The sequence below is a fragment of the Bombina bombina genome, chromosome 1, assembly GCF_027579735.1.
Source record: "Bombina bombina isolate aBomBom1 chromosome 1, aBomBom1.pri, whole genome shotgun sequence".
NCBI classification, from domain to species: domain Eukaryota; kingdom Metazoa; phylum Chordata; class Amphibia; order Anura; family Bombinatoridae; genus Bombina; species Bombina bombina.
This window is the reverse complement of record NC_069499.1, coordinates 1,278,366,474-1,278,386,956: the sequence shown is the minus strand read 5'-3', so window position 1 is coordinate 1,278,386,956 and position 20,483 is coordinate 1,278,366,474. Positions and strand designations below refer to the sequence as shown.

The window sequence follows — 20,483 nt, the reverse complement described above, 5'->3', positions numbered from 1 at the left end:
GATATGTCATATCCCCTCCCAGGTATCTTAGTTTAATAGTTTGGCAGCTGTAATCGCCCCAAACTAATTTGAACCTTTCTTTTCCTACATAGAAATTAATTAGTATTTACTATAGAGTGCTGCTGGTATATTTACATCTTAACATGTCATATTAGAAAGATGTTTAGGTGGGGCCATTAAAGCAGGTTTTCTCCTGGTTCTTTAACATTTTCAATTTTTCTTTTCTTTATCTACTTTGAGCCCATAAGTGACCCTTACCTTTACACAATTGCTTATAGTTCCCTCATGGTAATCTCTCAATCCTATATAGGCCCAAAGTGGCCACTAGATTTATTCTAGAGGGATTTCTTTTCATCTCTATTTTAGTTAAAAACAAGAGGTTAGTTAGTATAATGTTTAGCATTTCTGAATAATTGTTAAGTGGACTTTTTTGATGTTTTTACACCTTGTAACTGTATTTAATGCAAGACACACTACATATGTATATGTTGATAAACATTTGTTTCTAATGTATGTATATTGTTATATTGTATATATGTTGTATATATGTTCATTATGAATACCTCCAAGAAAGAAAAAATAAATATTCAAGAAGCAAGTAGCTGTCTGATGATGGTTCTAGCCTGAGGGGTGGATTTGTCTTACTGAACATCCCTAAATTCTTGCCAATAATAATATCCAAGATGTCTCCTTCTGTTCTGAATCTATTAGAGATATGGGGGTAGATTTATCAAGCAGCGGATGCTGCAATCAACCCTCAAAGTTTCCGGTCTGTCTGAAACTTAAGGGGGCAGTAAACCTACAAAATAATGTTATATAATTCTGCACATAGTGCAGAATTATATAACATTATCTTAGCGCAAACTTTTAAGCAACATAATATTGAAGCTAAAATTTGATTATAAAAGAGGATTTTTCAGACCTACACTCTTGCTCTACTGAGCGGGTCTGGTTTTCCCCCTGAGCGCATCTGGGCAGCTGTCTTGTCACAGCCCTGTCTGATCGCGCCATTACACTCAATGTAGCTCGCTCCCCGCTATCAAACAGAGCAGGGAGCGAGCTGCATTGAGTGTAATAGAGCGATCGGGCCGGGCTGTGACTAGACAGCTGCCCAGATGTGCTCAGGGGTAAAACCAGACCCGCTCAGTAGAGCAAGAGAGGCGGTCTGAAAAATCCTCTTTTAAATCAAATTTTAGCTGCAATATTGTGTTGTATAAAGTTTGTACTAAGATAATGTTATATAATTCTGCACTATGTGCAGAATTATGTAACATTATTTTGTAGGTTTACTGCCCCTTTAAGTTAGAGAAGCAGCGGGTCCTGAGGTGACAGACAGCAATCATCCCGATTCAGATACGATTGGGATTATTGACAACCCCCACAAATGTGCTGGGGGCGGCATTGCACAAGCATTTCCCCAGAAATTCTAGTGCAATGTTAAATGCCGACAGCCTATGCTGGCCCGATATTTGACAAATCTACCCCATAGAGTCCAAAGGATTGAAGGATTGTTTCTCAGAGAAAGTCTGATAATTGTGGAGAGTTTGTTCAAATGGGGTTTGCTAAAGTAAGACATACCTCTCCACCCCCCTACCAAAATCAAGCCATGGTTTTTCCCCGTCATGTTGGGCAGCCCCTCTATAGTCTCCCTTAAATACCAAGTTCCGAATTCTAAGTCTCTGTTCTGTAAGTCAAATAGTACCCACTTCCATAGGTTTACTGGTATACATAAACTTTCTTTCTCCAGCTGCAGCTCCTCGTGTTGAGCAACCAATTTTTAATGCAGTAATATATAAATGCTTTTATAGTCTCAGGGAAGTTATGATACAACAATTCATCCTTATGATACAACAATTCATGCTTGAGCCACTCAAAAAAAAAACCAAGTCTTTCTTGGCAACCAGGGTCGTGAACAATAGTTTTCAGACAAGGGTCAGCAACTCACAAGCAAATTCAGGTAACGACAGGAGGACATGAAACAAACACATTCTGGAATGAAATTTGGTTACTGGGAAAAGATGACAACACAATGAGGTGTAGAAAACAGAAGATGCAGAATAACAGTAAGGGTAGACATATAAAAGATGCACATCAAATATTTAGTAGTAGAACATTTATTTTTACTTAAACTAAAGAGGTTATTGAAAGATTAAAGAACAGATTAATCTTATGAATAGTCTTTAATCTGAAACTATTAACTGAAATATAAGGTAGTAACGTAAATGTATAACTAAATACACAGTTTCATGAGCTTACATTGCATTGTATCACTATATTATAAAGGAATTCTAACATGAATAAAGCAAATCCTTTATATATTTAAAGTTCTCTGTGGTCTTCTTTCTCTTCCTGCATCATCCAATCTTTGTCAGGAAGTGAAACGGTCTCAAAACTCTACTCTTTTCTCTATCAGCTTTTTGAATGGTTTTTGTTTCAAGTTGAGTTCCAGATAATCTTCCTCTTCATCATACGCCGGCCATTCTACAAGACCAGGTCCATTAGGGTCACTGTACATAACAGAGGAAATATTATTATTTTTGGTAACAATAGTAATAACCATAGTTTGATCATCTATATAAGATACAGTGAACACAAAATAGAGACAAATCTATAGTCGACTATTTAAGAAGTTAGTTAAAGACTATTAAGAAGCATCATTGAATATGGAGAACACATGAGATAATATGGCTTTTTTGTGAAGTCACAATGTTGCATCCCAATGTTTTTTATTTCTTTTTCTAGCTCAGTCTGAATATCCCATGGCTGAAATAGAACTGCAAATGACACATGCCGCTCTTATTCAACAGTTATTTGATTCTGCATTGATGATAATCAGGCAATAAATAGAGTTGCATTAAAATGAAATTATTTGGCTTATGTTGCTGCAATGTTACCATAATAAAATGTAGAAAAGAAATTGTAGAGGATGGAAAAAAAAAATTGTTTTTGCTAATACACCTCTTCTTCACAGACCCCCGACCTTGCTAAGAGAAGGCTTAGCGCGGTGACTGCCAGGGCCTGCACATTATGGAGAAGGTTCTTAAAGGACAGTCTACACCAGAATTTTATTGTTTTAAAAGATAGATAATCCCTTTATTACCAATTTCCCAGTTATGCATAACCAACACAGTTATAATATAGTACTTTTAACCTCTGTGATTATCTTGTATCTAAGCCTCTGCAAACTGCCCCTTTTTTCAGATCTTTTGAAAGACTTTCAGTCAAGCAATCAGTGCCTGCTCCCAGATAACTTCTTGTGCACGAGCACAGTGTTATCTATAGAAAATATGTGAACTAACACCCTCTAGTGGTGAAAAACTGTTAAAAGGCAATCTGAAAGAGGTGGGCTTCAAGGTCTAAGAAATTAGCCTATGAACCTCCTAGGTTAAACTAAGAATACCAAGAGAACAAAGCAAAATTGGTGATAAAAGTAAATTGGAAAATTGTTTAAAATGACATGCTCTATCTGAATCATGAAAGTTTATTTTGGCCTAAGACTTCTATTGGCATGACTGAAGCAAATTTTTCTCCCATGTATATATGCCTTCTTCACATCATTAATAAAGATCTTGTAGGTTATGCTCAATATGTATTTTATTCTGCAGTATATAGGCAGTCAGAGCTGACATAGTGGAACTGGTAATATTGAAATATGGGTGAAGTCGGCTAGTATGATAGAGGCATACAAAAATAGGAGTGGAAGTGTAATGTGAGAAAACGTGTTGTTATAGTCAAGTTGCCAAAAATGAGTATAGTAAGGATTATATTTTAATACACTGAAGTTATTAACTTTTTCATAATTCTTCATTACAGTGTATGGTAATGTTTGTAAATCATGTGATAAGATTTTTCTGATGGATTTAAAAAAAAACCCCTCTAAATACGTAGGTATTTTGATGAAACTCAGACAAAATATCATTAATTAACTGAAGATGAGTCAGTGACACAAGCAAAAAAGAAGGTTCTCGGTGTCAAGATACTATGAGTATTACAGTACACAATTATTAGTAATAAGTAAAATGAAATTAAATGTGAGAGGAAGAATTAGTTTACCCATGTCGAGCAAAGTTGGCCCAGTATTTCATCATTGTTCTGCTTAAGGACTTTTCCTGATCAGTGGCTGGAGCTTGTGAAGGAAGAAATATTTTGTTAATGGCTTTTCGATGTTACATAAAATGAATGTTTATAGTTAGGAATGGTCTAAAAGTAGATTATTAAATCACTTACTGCTAAACATGATGTTCTTTTCCCTGAATGGGCCACCCAAAACAAATAAGATCTCAAACAGATGATCGGCTTTTACATAATTTGGAAAGGATTTTTCAAACATTGAGGGGCGATGCTGAAATTCATAGAAGTAAACAGGGAGACCAGAATCTAAAAAATAATAGAGAAGGATTAGCTTTATAACTACATTATAATAAGGCATATGTTCCTTTTTGTAACATTTATAGCCCTAAAACATTCATAACTATAAACTATATTCTGCACAATATGTTCAGATCTGTTTAATGTGGCATGTATTTATTTCTTGAAACTGCATAGCTCAAAGTAATATAGATTGAAAAAAGGATTCAAACCCGTCAAATTCAACCTTTCACACTTTCTTGTTACTTATTGTTGATACAAAAGATGGCTAAAAACCCAAATTAAAGATATTTCCATTTGTGCCTTAAAGAGAGAATAATATGAGAGAGAGATAGACAGAGAGACAGAAAGAGTGAGAGAGAGACACACAGAGAGAGAATTGATGCTCTATCCAATTTCCAGATGTTAGAGAGCCTGAGTCTTTTGCTCCAGCGATAACATTTTACTTTAAAAAATAAATCCACATTTGTACCTAAAAATATGAATGCCCCCCATCAGAAAATTCACAAAAAACACCGGTTCTTCTGTAAATTACAATATGAAGGGTACAATACTAGGTTAGCAAATCTGAAACTTCCCTCGATTTTTTTTCTCCCCCAGTCCTTCAGTTAAACAGTAGAGGCCCTCTTTGGGCCATAATGAATCCATCTAAGTGGGGGTTCTAAATGGATATAGGCCACTTATGGACCTTTCTTCAACACTCACCCTCCTATGCCACACGGACCTCGGGTGGGTCCAAGATAAAATAGTAAAACCCATGGGGTGCGGGAGGGCACATGAATATGATTCAGCATTCACTGTGAAAAGGGTTCAGCAAACAATTTACTGAACAGGGCAGAGACTACTCAACTCTGCCAAATAAACAGAGCATGGCAAGGGGAAAGCAAACATAAATCAATATAAGTGGGTAGTTGCGCAGTCTGTTTTTATGCTAGGCAAAGGACTGAACAAATATTATTACTAGACATGTTATGGGCTCAGGAATCTGTAGGTATGCTCTAGGGCGCCCTAGGGCTGTTCTTGTAAAGAAAAAAAATTACCAAATGAAAGGGGGTTACCGAGACCCTGCACTTCTATATTCAGCTGTGTTCATGCTAAATCTAACTACAACGGTGTCAGGGCATCCATGTTACTCATCTTACCAGTCCAAATAGATCTGAACATCACTAATATGGATATGGCCAAGCCTGCAGAATAGTATATACAGGTTTCATATCACTTAAACAATCAAACAGATTAACATGCAAGCATAAATGTTTAGATTCTGCTATAGTATGCACACTAGTATACAATGACATGCTGTCTAACAAACAATAATTGAAACCCCATTAGCTAATCTTTCCATATATGAAAGCTTTAGAGGTATTGTAATAAGTAAGTGATAGTAGATGAGCAGGGTACTAGGAAACACAGGCAATTCTTCGAGTCAAATACAAGCATGAGATAGATTATCAGACATGCAGTCTTCATTAATCTGGCGGCAAGATGAGGGGCACAGCACTGCGTCCAACAACACGGAAGTGAAAAATAGTAAGAGAGCCTCAGTAATAAGGCTGCTGCGCAGTAAGCAGTGTAGTCAGGGCCACAGCACAGTGCACCACACACCCTAAAATAAAACTCACAGACTTATCCTACTCCGGTTTTGCTAAACCTTAGCATACAAGTCGGCCAAGCAAACCCCTGTGAATGGGGCTCTCATGCAGTTTTGTGCACTTAACAGTTCAGCGTAGAATGACTGATATGGTATATCCAGCAGCCCTTTTAGCCCCAGACATACCCGGTCCCCTAAATCTGCTTTTTCTTTTAAGCATCTGAGACTTCTTTTGCATAAGTCTCTTTGTGGACCTCTGATAGTTCAGTTGCTGTGTTGGTCGTTTTATAGCTACGGTGCCAGAGGACCTCCATGCCAGGAAGATCACTTCAGTGTGCGCTCGGCTGCTACGTAGCTCACTTTGAATGGGCTGCCTTTTCACCACAATCACTCTGTTAGGTAGGTGCATCAGCTGTGACATGGAGGTTGCACCTTCGTATCACGGTGCTTGTCTTGTATTGTCTCTGTGTATCTCTGACCCTTGAGTATTAGCTCGATGCGTTGCTCTAGCCTGTTGTAATGACTCCGCAGTAGCTTTTCCAGTGCGTCCCATGTCAGACTATAGGTCCGGGCCATAGCCCATCAGATAGAATTAGAAGGCAGTTCAACGGCAGAGTGATGGCCAAGTATGCAGTATGAGCTTCCCTTTTTGCTCTGTACACGGCCCCTTAACCCAGGTGGCCAGGGGGGGGAGACGTCAAGTTCATGTGAGTAGGCTGCAGCCTTCCGAGTACTAAATTAGAAAGACCTTTAATGTGGCTAAAGATGTGCTCCTGTTGCTCACCTCGAGCTCATTCTTCTAATAGAAGAGATCACTGCAGTATTTAAAGGTCCATAGACAGTAAAAATCAGCCCGATTACCAAATTTTCTTGAGAAACTGCAAATTGTGTGTCCTTCCATGTTAGATGCTTGGCCACGCCCCCTCAGATGGATATTTTAAACGAGATTGTATGCAATGATATTACCCTCCCTAAAATGATCTCCCAAACATAATAATTTTAATCCATATAGAAATATTGGTATTACAGGGATCTAAGACAAAGGGATAAGGCGGTAATTAGCAATTCAGATAAAGGAGGGAACATTGTAATCTAACCCTTGGACATGTACCTAAAAGAGGCTAATAAACAACTAAAGGGATCAAAGCTTTTATATTAAATTACTTCATAATCCAATGGTGGGGTATTTGAAAGTATACACTCATATGATAAATCAAGCTTTCAATAATGTATAATAATTGAAAATAAAAGAAAATATTTAACTGTTCAAAATCCTAAAATAGCAACATTCTACTTAATACCTAAAATACAAAAAAATCAACATACACCACCAGGAATACCTACTGGCCCATAGTTATCAAGGTCTGGCGGACCTGATCCGACAGTGCGGATCAGGTCCGCCAGACCTCGCTGAATACGGCGAGCAATACACTCGCCATATTCAGCATTGCACCAGCAGCTCACAAGAGCTGCTGGTGCAACGCCCCCCTGCAGACTTGCGGCCAATGGGCCGCCAGCAGAGGGGTGTCAATCAACCCGATCGTACTCGATCGGGTTGATTTCCAGTGATGTCCTGTCCGCCTGCTCAGAACAGGCGGACAGGTTATGGAGCAGCGGGTCTTTGTGGCCACAGCTTCATAACTGCTGTTTCTGGTGAGTCTGATGACTTGACAGAAACACGGGGCATCAAGCTCCATTTGGAGCTTGATACATATGCCCCATAGTCTCAAGTCAATATGTACATTATAAGATACGCCAGTATGTCCAAGAACTAACCTCCTATGTGCAAGATACTATGCAAGTGCTCCAAAGGTTGGAGAATCTAAATTTGAATCAGACAAAATGGTTTGTTACCACTGTTACCACTGATCTTTGTGGAATCTTTGTATACTTCAATTGATCATGAAAAGGGCATCCAGGCTGTGCAATAATTTTTAGAATGAAATTCATAAGAAAATACTGTTCATGACAAATTTGTTGTTACACTCTTGGATTTTATTTTTTGCATTATAAGTTCTTTATATTTGACAATCAATTTTACCTTCTTTATCTGGGAAGGTACCTATTCAGAGTTGCAGGATTTTCTGCACATATTAAATCATAATAATCAAAATATCAAATTGTCATATGAAGAAAATCAAACACAAATCAATTTTCTGGATCTTACAATTTGTAAGGATCCAGAGGGGAATACCAATAATTATTTGTACAGAAACCAAACAGCAACAAACAGTCTATTATTTTGCACTAGTGCACATGCCCCAGAAATCGTCAGAGGTTTACCAACCCGGGAATTTCTGAGATTGCGTAGGAATTGCTCTGAAGAGCAGACATTCAAGTTAAGAGCCACAGAATTAGAACAAAGATTAATTAACCTAGGATACAGCAAGAGGAGCATTAAGAGAGCAAAATATAGAGCTTTGCACACCAATAAACAAGAACTGCTATATAAAAATACGGATCTTTAAACGCCAAGAATAATTTCAACATACAGTGCAAACTCCACAAGTAGTTAATATAATACAGAAACACTGGGACATTCTGATGACTGATCCCATTTTAAAAGCTAGCTTGGGGGACAGACCAACAATTGGCTATAGACGGACAAAAACTTAAAAGATATAATTACTAGCAGCCATCTTCAAAGGAATAAAACTAAAACATAATTTACTCCTGGGATATTCAAGTGTGGCAATTGTAGTACATCTATAAGCCCACTACAATCACAGATAGATTTGGATAGGAACAAAAATCAAGAGATACATCAGTTGTAACACAGAAGGAGTAGTCTATGCACTACTATGTAATCACCCAGAGATTTCTCTGGGTGATTACATATACCTGTGCACCCCTCCTTTGTTCTCAGTTTGTTTGGCTTTGTGAGGTCGCATTGTGTGGCTGTGTTAGGGACTCAGGCAGTGGAAAGGACCTTGACGTGGTGCCTGAGCTTTTCCCATTTGGCCAGATGAGGTAACTAACCTTTCCAGTTGTGATTTTATCTTAGCTGTGAGCTAGCTGGTGAGTGCTGGGTGTCTCTATGTGTTGTGTCATTTAAATGTATTTATTTATCAAGCTATAAGGAATGACCCATGCCACATTAATAATGATATAACTGCAGAACATCACTATTATACTGAGCTGTAATACATCACGCTAAACAAAACAGCTTGTGGCATTTTTCTATACGGTTATTTGAATTCTAGTCTTATAAATACAGAAAATTACCCAATGGGGTAGATTAAACATGTGCCGGGCTCACATGATTCACTGTAGCGATTCTTGGCCGCCCGACATCGCTAAATGCGGACAGCATACACTGTCAATCATCCCAATCTGATCGGGATGATTGCAGTCCGTCACCTAAAAGGTGGAGGAGAAGTTAAGTAGCAGCGGTCTTACAATCCTGAAACTTTAGGTGTAGAAAGCAGCATTCGCTGCTTGTTAAATCTACACATGAGGCTCAATAGGATTGAATATATACTAATTCTCCTTTAATTTTAATTTTATTTTTTTATTTTCCCATTTTTAAATAATGAATAAAAGTTATGTTTTATTTGCATTCATCACTTTTCTGCCTTGGTAGTCTGGACATAGAGTGTTATATTTGCATTCTTTACTGGAATCTTCTTCTGTCTTCCACATTGTCAACCTCTCTGTGGCCCCTATTTATCAAGGTCTGGCGGACCTAATCAGACAGTGCGGATCAGGTCCGCCAGACCTCGCTGAATACGGCGAGCAATACGCTCTCCGTATTCAGCATTGCACCATCAGCAGGGGGGTGTCAATCAACCCGATCGTACTTGATCGGGTTGATTTCTGGCGATGTCTGTCCACCTGCTCAGAGCAGGCGAACAGGTTATGGAGCAGCGGTCTTTGTGACCGCTGCTTCATAACTGCTATTTCTGGTGAGCCTGCAGGCTTGCCAGAAACACGGGGCATCAAGCTCCATTCGGAGCTTGATAGATAGGCCTCTATAAGTTGAATTGTATAATATTACTGTACACCCTGATGCCACACAGAGCTCACATGTGCACACTCCATAACTTACTGAGGTATGATCTCATGAAAAGCATTCAAGTTTTAACTAAGGAGACTAGCCAAGAGAGTAAATTTGCTAATAGAATACATTGGATTGAATATGTACTCTGTAAATTATGAAAAGGTTTAAAGTATATTTAGTCAGTGTCTGTTCTTTTAAACTGTCCATTCTCAAACCCCTCACATCTTTCTTTTTCAATAAATGTTTTAATATATGCAGAGGAAGGGGGAGGGAGTGTTTCCTTTTTTTGCTATAGAACCACTTTCAGTGGGTGTTCTAGCTAACCTTTTCAACAGTGCTAAACTGCGAGCTTCTAAGTACGTTTTTAAATGGTTTTATACTGGATTTTTAGATCAGTATCTGTGCATAATATTCTTTATTGTAGTGTCTATTACATGCAGTTAAATTGTTGAATACTGTCCCTTTAAGGGATAAAGACAAAAGGGAGATGCACACACAAAAGGAAACTTGACTCCTGGAGAAATCGAACCTCATGCTCTTTTTTTTTTAATATATACATTTTTATTAGGACATATGCCATACAGTCATAATGAGAAACATTACACAGTAGTACTTTTGTAAACAAAATCAACATCCAAAAGAATTTTTATAATAATGAGGTGGTCTCAACACAGTCCCAATAGAGACCAAAACCTCACAAGTCCCATCATAATCCAATGTCCTTTGGGTCATACAGGAAGACAGTGCTTCTGTCCAACAATAACATCTATTTATGACAACATAATAATCATGGAACCACATATGATTGATATAATTCAAGGTTGATTTGTGATAAACGTACATAGATTAACAAGTGATAATAATTCAGTAAATTGTTTCATATCTAAAGATCTTCTATTTAACAAGATATCTCTAAATAGAAATAAGGAGAAAAGGGATATACATCAGAGAAATAGAGGAAAAAGGAGAAAAATAAGATGGAAGAGAGGAAAAGGAAGAGGGGAGAAAGAAAAAAAAAAACTGTGAGTCACGGCTATAACACAATGCCATAGATAGTCTGAGGTAGAGACCAAATAATCTGAGGGAAAAAACTACACAGGACTATAGTCCCAAACCAAGCTATGGAGGTCTTCAGAACCATGTATATGAGAGACATATGCTTCCATTGATTTAATATATCTCAAAATATCCACAACTTGTTCCCAGAGTGGGGAGGCCAGCTGAAGCCACATTCTGGCAATGGTTAATTTAATCGCCAGGATTAAGTAAATGCAGAACAATTTTTGTGACAAGTGTAGCTTTGTAGGGTGGATATGGAACAGACCTACACTGGGTGTTGCTGGTATTAAGATGCCATTTAAATTGCAGTATTGGACTGCTTTCTGCCATAAAGATGCAATGACCGGGCAAGACCACCAAATGTGGGATGGAGTGCCCAGGGCGTCACAACCCCTCCAACACTTGGGAGAGTTAGTGTGTGATATTTTAAATAGACGGGTCGGTGTCATGTGCCACTGCAATAATACTTTGAGAAATAATTCATAGAGAGTAATGCAATGGGCTGCTTTTTTGGTCAGTCGAATTGCCAAGTGCCATGCTAGTGGTTCATGAATTGTACCCACGGCAGATTCCCATTGTTTTATTGGTGGAGATTTATAGAAAAATGGAGGGCGTAAGATATCCTGGTAAGAGGATGAGAGCAAATTTTTATATGAGATTTTTAAATCCCATTTCGTCTCCCACTTGGTTTTAGACTGCAGCAGATCTTTGTCAAAACCCCATGATTTAAGGAAGCGCCGTAACCTCCAGAACTCAAAGTGTAAAAGTAAAGGCGGATTATACTTCTGGAGAAAAGACTGATATGAGATTAATTGGACCCCCTCATATAGGTCTGTTATGTCTATGATGCTCAAATCCGACCAAAGGGACGGATGAGTATCTGGCAGTGCAAGAAGCCCCCCAATCTTATGGGATGGGGATAGGTGAGGAGCAACTGTGGGTAAATTATGAATCTTGTCCCAAAATTTCAAATTGGAAACTATAATAGGATTTACTAAAATAGTTTGTTGTCTAGCATGCTTAGGGATCCAGATCAGATCCCCAAGATAGTTCCCCAGCGGGAGCGAGGCCTGCTCCAATTCTGCCCATCTACTATTATTTGGCATTCCCCATTGCGTCACGTGGGAAAGGCGAGCAGCCTCGTGGTAATAAAGGATATTAGGGGCAGCCTCCCCTCCAGCAGAGACAGGTTTTTGCAGGGTACTTGTGGCAATTCTAGGAACCTTATTGCGCCAAATGAATTTATTACATTGTTGTTGAAATTTGCGTATCAGGGACCTAGATATTGGAATAGGTAAAGATCTAAATAGATATGTCAACTTAGGCAAAAGACTCATCTTAAATGCAGCTATGCGTCCCATCCACGATAGTGACGGTACATTCCACACTTCTGTGGACTTCGTTATTTCAGACAGTAATGGAGAAAAATTCATTGAAAGAATAGTGGAAATGCTATGCGACAAAAATACACCAAGGTGTTTAATATATGAGGTGGACCAATGAAATTTATATTGGCTCTTTAGTTCCATGAGGGTGTCCTCAGGAATATGAATAGCATAAGCCTCTGTTTTAGAACCGTTAAGTTTATAATAGCTAACCGAAGTGAATCTCTCCAGTAAAGAGAAGAGATGTGGCAAGGACTTAACTGGGTCCAAAAGCAGCACAGTCAAATCATCAGTGAACAGAGCCGTCGCCTGGGTTGTATGATGTATATCCACTCCTGTTATTTGAGGGGATGACCTAATGGCAGTAGCCAACGGTTCCATGATAAGAGTAAATATAAGCGGCGACAGGGGGCAGCCCTGTCTTGTTCCATTTGAGATCCCAAAGGGATCCGAACAGAATCCAAGTCCCCTAATTGTAGCCGAAGGGTTAGAATACAAGGCCCTATTCCCAATGTGTCTTACTGTAAATATGTGTGATAATATGTGGGCTCAATATATGTTAATGTTTTGATGAGTCCTAATTTTATATTCTCTTTTGGAAAAAAATGGATGTCGAAACTATTTAAGAAATAAATATGATCCTTTATTTGATTATGGTAAATTTACCCAATAGTAGTGATGCTAAAAGTACAGTTAAACAAAAATTATTACAATTCCTTCAAAGTTTAAAAAATGACACCGGTGTCTCTATGTATAAAAATGTACATAATATATAAAAAATAAATGAAATTAAAATAATAACGTTGAAATCTTATAATTTATACAGTTTTGGGTTTATCACAAGTTGTAATTTCTAACAGAATGTTTGTAGATACAATTTTATAGTGGATAAAACAATAGTTGCTGTATAGTTCATATAGGATACTTTGTTTCAAGTTCAGCTATGCAATTGAGATCTTATCTTAGGCAACTATATATCAAATGTAGAGGTATGTTGGTGCGATTTTTATCACACTATAATATAAGTATACAAATTAGTACCTTGAAGTGTATCTGTTTGATATCACTTTTGTGAGATAATTGCGGTTAAATAAACGCCGCTATGCCAGTGTTTTGATTAAGTTTCAAGATCAAGCTGGTGGCAGTTCTATATGAGCTGCTGGCGGTTAAATAAATGCCGCTTTGTTTCCTCTTATTAGGTGGGCTTATCTGTTTGCTGCGAGAAAATTCACTTTTATATAAGTGTTTGGGTAGTTGTCGTGGCCGCTCAGTTACCTTATCCTTTGTCGGTCAGTGACCGATCGCGCTCTTAAGGGTTTCTTGGTGGGATCTTCGTTGCGGTTAAGTGCTAACCATTTGCTGATGTTTTTTAAGTATCTCCGGTTTTTCTATTCTGTGGCTTGTCTGTTGGTCAGTGACCGATCATGATGGTATGGTTGTTGGATAACCTCCTGATGTGGAATTTTTGCGTGCCTTTCCGGTCTGTTGTTCCCAGGTTTCTTAGATGTCGGTCAGTGACCGATCTGGGTGCTGAAATGTGGTTGTTGGGATAAGTTGAAAGTTTGTAGGATAAGTAGAAAAAGGATTTCTAGTTATCAATGGGATCTTTGCGGTTAAATATATGCCGCTCAGTGGGAACTTGAATATTTCAACTGGGTATAGCTGGTATTCACTTTGTCTTCTCAAATCCTGTGCAGGTGTGCTCTGGTATCAACATGTTTCGGCTGGACAGCCTTTTTCAAGATCTTGAAAAAGGCTGTCCAGCCGAAACATGTTGATACCAGAGCACACCTGCACAGGATTTGAGAAGACAAAGTGAATACCAGCTATACCCAGTTGAAATATTCAAGTTCCCACTGAGCGGCATATATTTAACCGCAAAGATCACATTGATAACTAGAAATCCTTTTTCTACTTATCCTACAAACTTTCAACTTATCCCAACAACCACATTTCAGCACCCAGATCGGTCACTGACCGACATCTAAGAAACCTGGGAACAACAGACCGGAAAGGCACGCAAAAATTCCACATCAGGAGGTTATCCAACAACCATACCATCGTGATCGGTCACTGACCGACAGACAAGCCACAGAATAGAAAAACCGGAGATACTTAAAAAACATCAGCAAACGGTTAGCACTTAACCGCAACGAAGATCCCACCAAGAAACCCTTAAGAGCGCGATCGGTCACTGACCGACAAAGGATAAGGTAACTGAGTGGCCACGACAACTACCCAAACACTTATATAAAAGTGAATTTTCTCGCAGCAAACAGATAAGCCCACCTAATAAGAGGAAACCAAAGCGGCATTTATTTAACCGCCAGCAGCTCATATAGAACTGCCACCAGCTTGATCTTGAAACTTAATCAAAACACTGGCATAGCGGCGTTTATTTAACCGCAATTATCTCACAAAAGTGATATCAAACAGATACACTTCAAGGTACTAATTTGTATACTTATATTATAGTGTGATAAAAATCGCACCAACATACCTCTACATTTGATATATAGTTGCCTAAGATAAGATCTCAATTGCATAGCTGAACTTGAAACAAAGTATCCTATATGAACTATACAGCAACTATTGTTTTATCCACTATAAAATTGTATCTACAAACATTCTGTTAGAAATTACAACTTGTGATAAACCCAAAACTGTATAAATTATAAGATTTCAACGTTATTATTTTAATTTCATTTATTTTTTATATATTATGTACATTTTTATACATAGAGACACCGGTGTCATTTTTTAAACTTTGAAGGAATTGTAATAATTTTTGTTTAACTGTACTTTTAGCATCACTACTATTGGGTAAATTTACCATAATCAAATAAAGGATCATATTTATTTCTTAAATAGTTTCGACATCCATTTTTTTCCAAAAGAGAATATAAAATTAGGACTCATCAAAACATTAACATATATTGAGCCCACATATTATCACACATATTTACAGTAAGACACATTGGGAATAGCAACTTGTTTTGCGCCACCTACTACAACTAACTATAACTCTTTAAACTTTGGGATAAAGTTTACTTCAGGTGTGCTAGATTCCCCACCAGCTAGACAGTCTAAACCTACCAAACATTTAGAATACAAGGCCGCTATAGATGTTATAAACGAAGTGGGGAAACCAAACCGTCGTAGAACAGTGAACATATATTCCCAGTTCACCCTGTCGAAGGCCTTTTCAGCATCCAACGACAGGGCGAAACAGGGCAAGCCTAATCTATCAGCCTCAAAATATATATTTAACAATCTCCTGGTGTTCTTGGGCCCTTGGCGACCCCTTACAAGACCCACTTGATCACAATTGATCAGGGATGTTAAAAGGAGGTTGAGACGTGAAGCCAAAATTTTGGCATACAGCTTAACGTCCAAGTTTAGCAGTGAGATAGGCCTATAGCTTGAACATTCAGTGGGATCCTTCCCCTGTTTAGGAAGTGTAATAATGGTGGCCTGTAGGAACTCGGCAGGGAATGTGCCACAAGAACTAGCCCTGGTAAAAAATCTTAATAAAAGAGGTATAAGCTATGGTTGAAATTTTTTATAGAAGAGGTCTGAAAAGCCATCTGGCCCTGGCGATTTAAGGGTTTTAAGAGACTGAATAGCTGTTTTAACCTCAAAACTGGAGATAGGGGCCTGTAATGCCTCCATCTGTGTTGTAGAAGTAGTGGGGAGATCTAATGTAGAAAGAAAGTCATTTATACTATCGAATGTCAGAGGAGGGGTCGCATTATCTTTTGATAGATTGTAAATAGATGAGTAGTAATCAGCAAAAGCTGTACCTATCTCTCTCGGGTGAGTAATGTGCTGACCTTTTATTTTCAAGGAATGGCTACAAGCTGCCGCTGTTCGCTGACGTAACCTGTTAGCTAAAAGCCTATTGGCCTTATTGCCCTTGTAATAGAAGACCTCTTTGAGTCTAAGGAGTCTAACTGCTGATCTTTCAGTTTCTAGTTGAACTATTTTCATTTTAAGATTTATGAGTTGTTGATAGAGGCTTGGCGATGGGTCCTTTTTATGCTCAGCAGTAAGTTTACAGAGGTTTACCATTAGATGGGCTAATGTCTCGCCTCTACGCTTTTTTGCTCCGCCGCAATTCTAATAAAGGACCCCCTCACATATGCCTTCAATGAGGCCCATAAAGTGAAGTCATCCACCATGCCATTATCATTAATTTGAAGAAACTCAGTTAAATCCTTAGTGATACAAGCAACCGTGTCGAGGTCTGAAAAAACAGTTGGCGAAAGTCGCGACACTTGAGGACACTGTAATTCCAGTGGTGATTTAAGAGTGATATGTACCGGGTCATGGTCAGACCATGGGCATTGGGGGATCCAGGATCTGGATATGCAATCCAGGGGTCTTGGTTCACAAAAGAAAAAATCAATTCGTGAATAAGAGTGATGGACTGACGAGAAGTAGGTGTAATCACACAAAGTCATATTAAGAGCCCGCCAAACGTCAAACAAATTAAATTGAGACATGAGATTCTTGAATTTGTATGAAAGATCAACCAAAGCTTTATCAGACTTTTATCTGATTTCTTATCCAGCACAGGATCCCAAACAGTATTGAAGTCTCCTGTAATGAGGAGAAAACCCTGGCGTAGACTGTCCAGGTTATTTAAAAACCTGCGGAGCATCCTTATATGTTGTTTATTAGGGCCATAATAAGAGGCCAATGTGTAAACCACACCATCCAACTTACAAATGAGAATTAGGTACCTACCCTGTGGGTCAGTTTCAGTATGGATAGGTTCATACGCTATATCTTTATGGATGAGGATAGCAACCCCTCTCGATTTTTGGGAGAAGCTTGCCGTCTCCACAACTGGGAACAACTTGGATTGCAGGGGAACTTTTGCATCCCTTAGCCAATGAGTCTCCTGTAAGAAGACCAGGTGGGTCTTACTCTTATAGAGAGACCTCAAAAAAAATACTCCGCTTGGTTGGGGAGTTAAGCCCCCTAATGTTTTGAGTAACACAGTTATATGGCATTGTGATTCCTGGATTTATGAGAGGGGAGAGGAAGAAGAGAGGAGGGGAGAAAAAAAAGAGAAAAAAGGGGAGGGGGAGAGAAGTAAAGAGGAGGAGAGGAAACAAGAAAAGAGTCTAGAGAAGAAGGAGGATCAGAGAATACTCAATGAAGATTGTATGAAAAGGTCTTAACCTGACAATATGTGACAGGGTTGTGCGGTATTTGAAAGAGATAAACCGCTTCAGTAGCCTCTGGAACAAAATTCAGAGTACCTTAAGGAGGGGGGAGATACCATAAGCCAACACAGGTTGGCAATCAGTTGAGAGTAGGTATCAGGGAGCACCAGTGGGGAGAAAAAAAGGGAGAGGGGGAAGCCACTGAGCCACATACCAATGGAAACACACACACAAAAAAAATACACACACTCACCACATACAAACATTGTACAAAAAAAAATAAAAAATAAAAAATTGGCACAGCGTGGTAGATAACAACCAAGATAGGGAGTGCAAGGAAAAGAAAAATCATCTGTGTAATAATGAGTAACAATATGTCTACATTTAACTTAACATATCTAGGACAAACTTATTTAAACTTATATTTTGCATTCAACTACAAACCTTCACACCCGAACAAGGCATAGTGCATCAATAAACATACAGAGTCAAGAGGTGATAGTATCAAAGCAGGGTAGTCCTCTATTAATAATAAGTAAAAACATAACTTAAATAAATAAATAAATAAATAAATAAATAAATAAATAAATATTACATGTCACACTTCAGTCTAGCAATAACAAAATTAAATTTGAAAGAAACATTTTTAAAAGCATTTTCTCTTATCTTTTACTCTGTTCCTCTTCACCCTTAGTTCTCAAAAGGGCACCTGAAATGTAGAGAAAAGTTAACAAGCATTTTACCCTTACAGACAAACTATATTCAATCACCATCAGCTTCCTGAGCAGAACCAATAGGGTTTGGGCTATCAGAAACTCTTTGTAAAGAGGAGACCCAGAGTGGGGCTGATGGGTCTCATGGAGTATTTGAAGGACAATTTCTTGGCGCCTGAGTGTCCCATAGTTTCATTAGCTTTTGACTCTGGTCCAGAGTGGTGATGGTATGCTGTTGATTGTCTCTGTGGACTATAAGTCTGGTGGGATGCCCCCATTGGTACTTGATGTTATGGATCCTCAGGAACTTAGTAAAGTCCACAAACGATTTCCTTTGCTGGAGTGTGCGGTATGAAAGATCTGCAAACACATTAATGTCCTGAAATTGAGCTGGAAGAGTAGGCTTAGCAAGAGATGCTCTCACTAGTCATTCCTTATATGTGTAAAAATGTAATCTTACAATAACGTCTCTGGGCTTTTCAGATGACAGACTTCTAGGCCTTAAAGCTCTATGGGCCCTGTCAATAAGGCCCTCATTAGTATCAGCAGGACGGGCCAAACACCCAAAGAACTCTGTCAGGAATGGAATTAGATCGCCAGGAGCTACATCTTCTGGAATACCTCTTAGCCGCAAATTGTTGCGGCGGGAGCGGTCCTCCATATCCGCCATCTTATCCTCCAGGGTAGTTAATTGCTCTGCTAGACTTTGAGCATAAGATAAAATGTTAGCTTGATCCACTGCCATATCCTCCTGTTTCCTCTCAACTGTATCCAACCTCACTGTGGTGGAGGTGAGGTCTCTCCGCAGGTCAGCTAAAGAGGCTGTGATTTGGGTTTGAAAAGCAGAATGATGTGCTGCCAGCAAGGATTTGAGGGAATCTAGGATAAAATTAGGAGTCACTGTGGCTGGAGCTGCCTCCTGGAGTGCCTGAAATGTTGTAGCAACAGCGTCAGATTCTGATTGGGACATGGTTGGTTCCTCTCGCTGATCTTCTGGAGAGGAGGGAGGGATAGTATGAAAATGGTCCGCCACTGTCCTTTTAGGCCCAACAGCTGGTGTTTTGGGCCTTCTTTTATTGAGGTGCGCCATGAGTGCGGGATCTTTTCAAATAACAGGACCCACAGGAAATCTATCAACAGAATCTATTGACTATTTAGTGAGACTAGGCTTCCATGAGACAAAAAATTAAACAATAAGAGAAAGAAAAAACAAAAAGAAACAGGGCTCAGTGGTTCATAGCCCCCCCCCCCCCACCAGACATCAGTACGCTAGTACCCCATTTGCTGAAGAGGTGTAGACCAACAGTTCAAGAATTTCCCATCAGAGGAAAGGGGTCTGGGGCCAGTGGGGTACTTCAGATGAGAGTCAATTCAAGAGGATTCCTTATGTTAAGAGTGCCTTAGGTGTTAATTGAGCAACTCCTCAGCAGGGGTGGCACTTGCTTGTAGTTCCCTCTAATGCAAAAGGCAAAAGTCTCTCTTCTGGGGAGGTGTTCCTTCTGAACTATGTAGGGAAAGGGGAGAGTGGGTTTGATCCGTGGGCACGTGGACCAATGGGAAAGGGTGAAGAGAGACTTGCTAACTGTTGAAAAGGTGTTGCTATATCATTAGCATTAATGAGTACATAAGGAGAGTGGACCACTAGTAGCCCTATCAACACACTATATAACTTCAACAATTATGAAGAGGCACCTTTTTAAGTATGAGCTTGATTGTAGATCCTCACTTGATGCCCATTTATTTCTGTAACTTATTTGCAGTGCAATCTTAAAGCATATGATGCTGCAATTTAAATGTAGTAAACAGTCTTTTTAAGTGTGCGTTAATCAACAGTATTGACAGGTATCACTTTTAGGGCACAATCTCTTGTAATTAACACAGTATTAAAGCTTTCAATTGCCTTGTTGAAGTAATAAGATCAGGCCTCTCTCATATACTGTGGTGTCAGAGGAACGAAAAAGAAAATAACAGTTTCTGTCAGCCACTTATAGGCCTCAAAATCCAGCAAGGGGCAAAGTAAGTCTAGTATAAGGGATATTAACACGGCAAACACACAGTGCGTATAGAAGAGTCTTACTCTCCATGTATTTATAAGGATCAGCCGTTAAGGATCTTCCAGAGCTGGTAATATTATTTCCCTTAGGCAGCCTGGAAGTGCGAAAAATGGTGGATGTTCACGCCAAAGCTGAGATG

The 20,483-nt window shown here is 39.0% G+C and overlaps 1 pseudogene; it reads right to left on the bottom strand.

Moving 5' to 3' along the window:
* Positions 1-2,216: 2,216 nt before the first annotated feature.
* The window catches only part of LOC128648590 (fatty acyl-CoA hydrolase precursor, medium chain-like), a 230,976-nt pseudogene continuing 212,709 nt past the window's right edge, over positions 2,217-20,483 (bottom strand).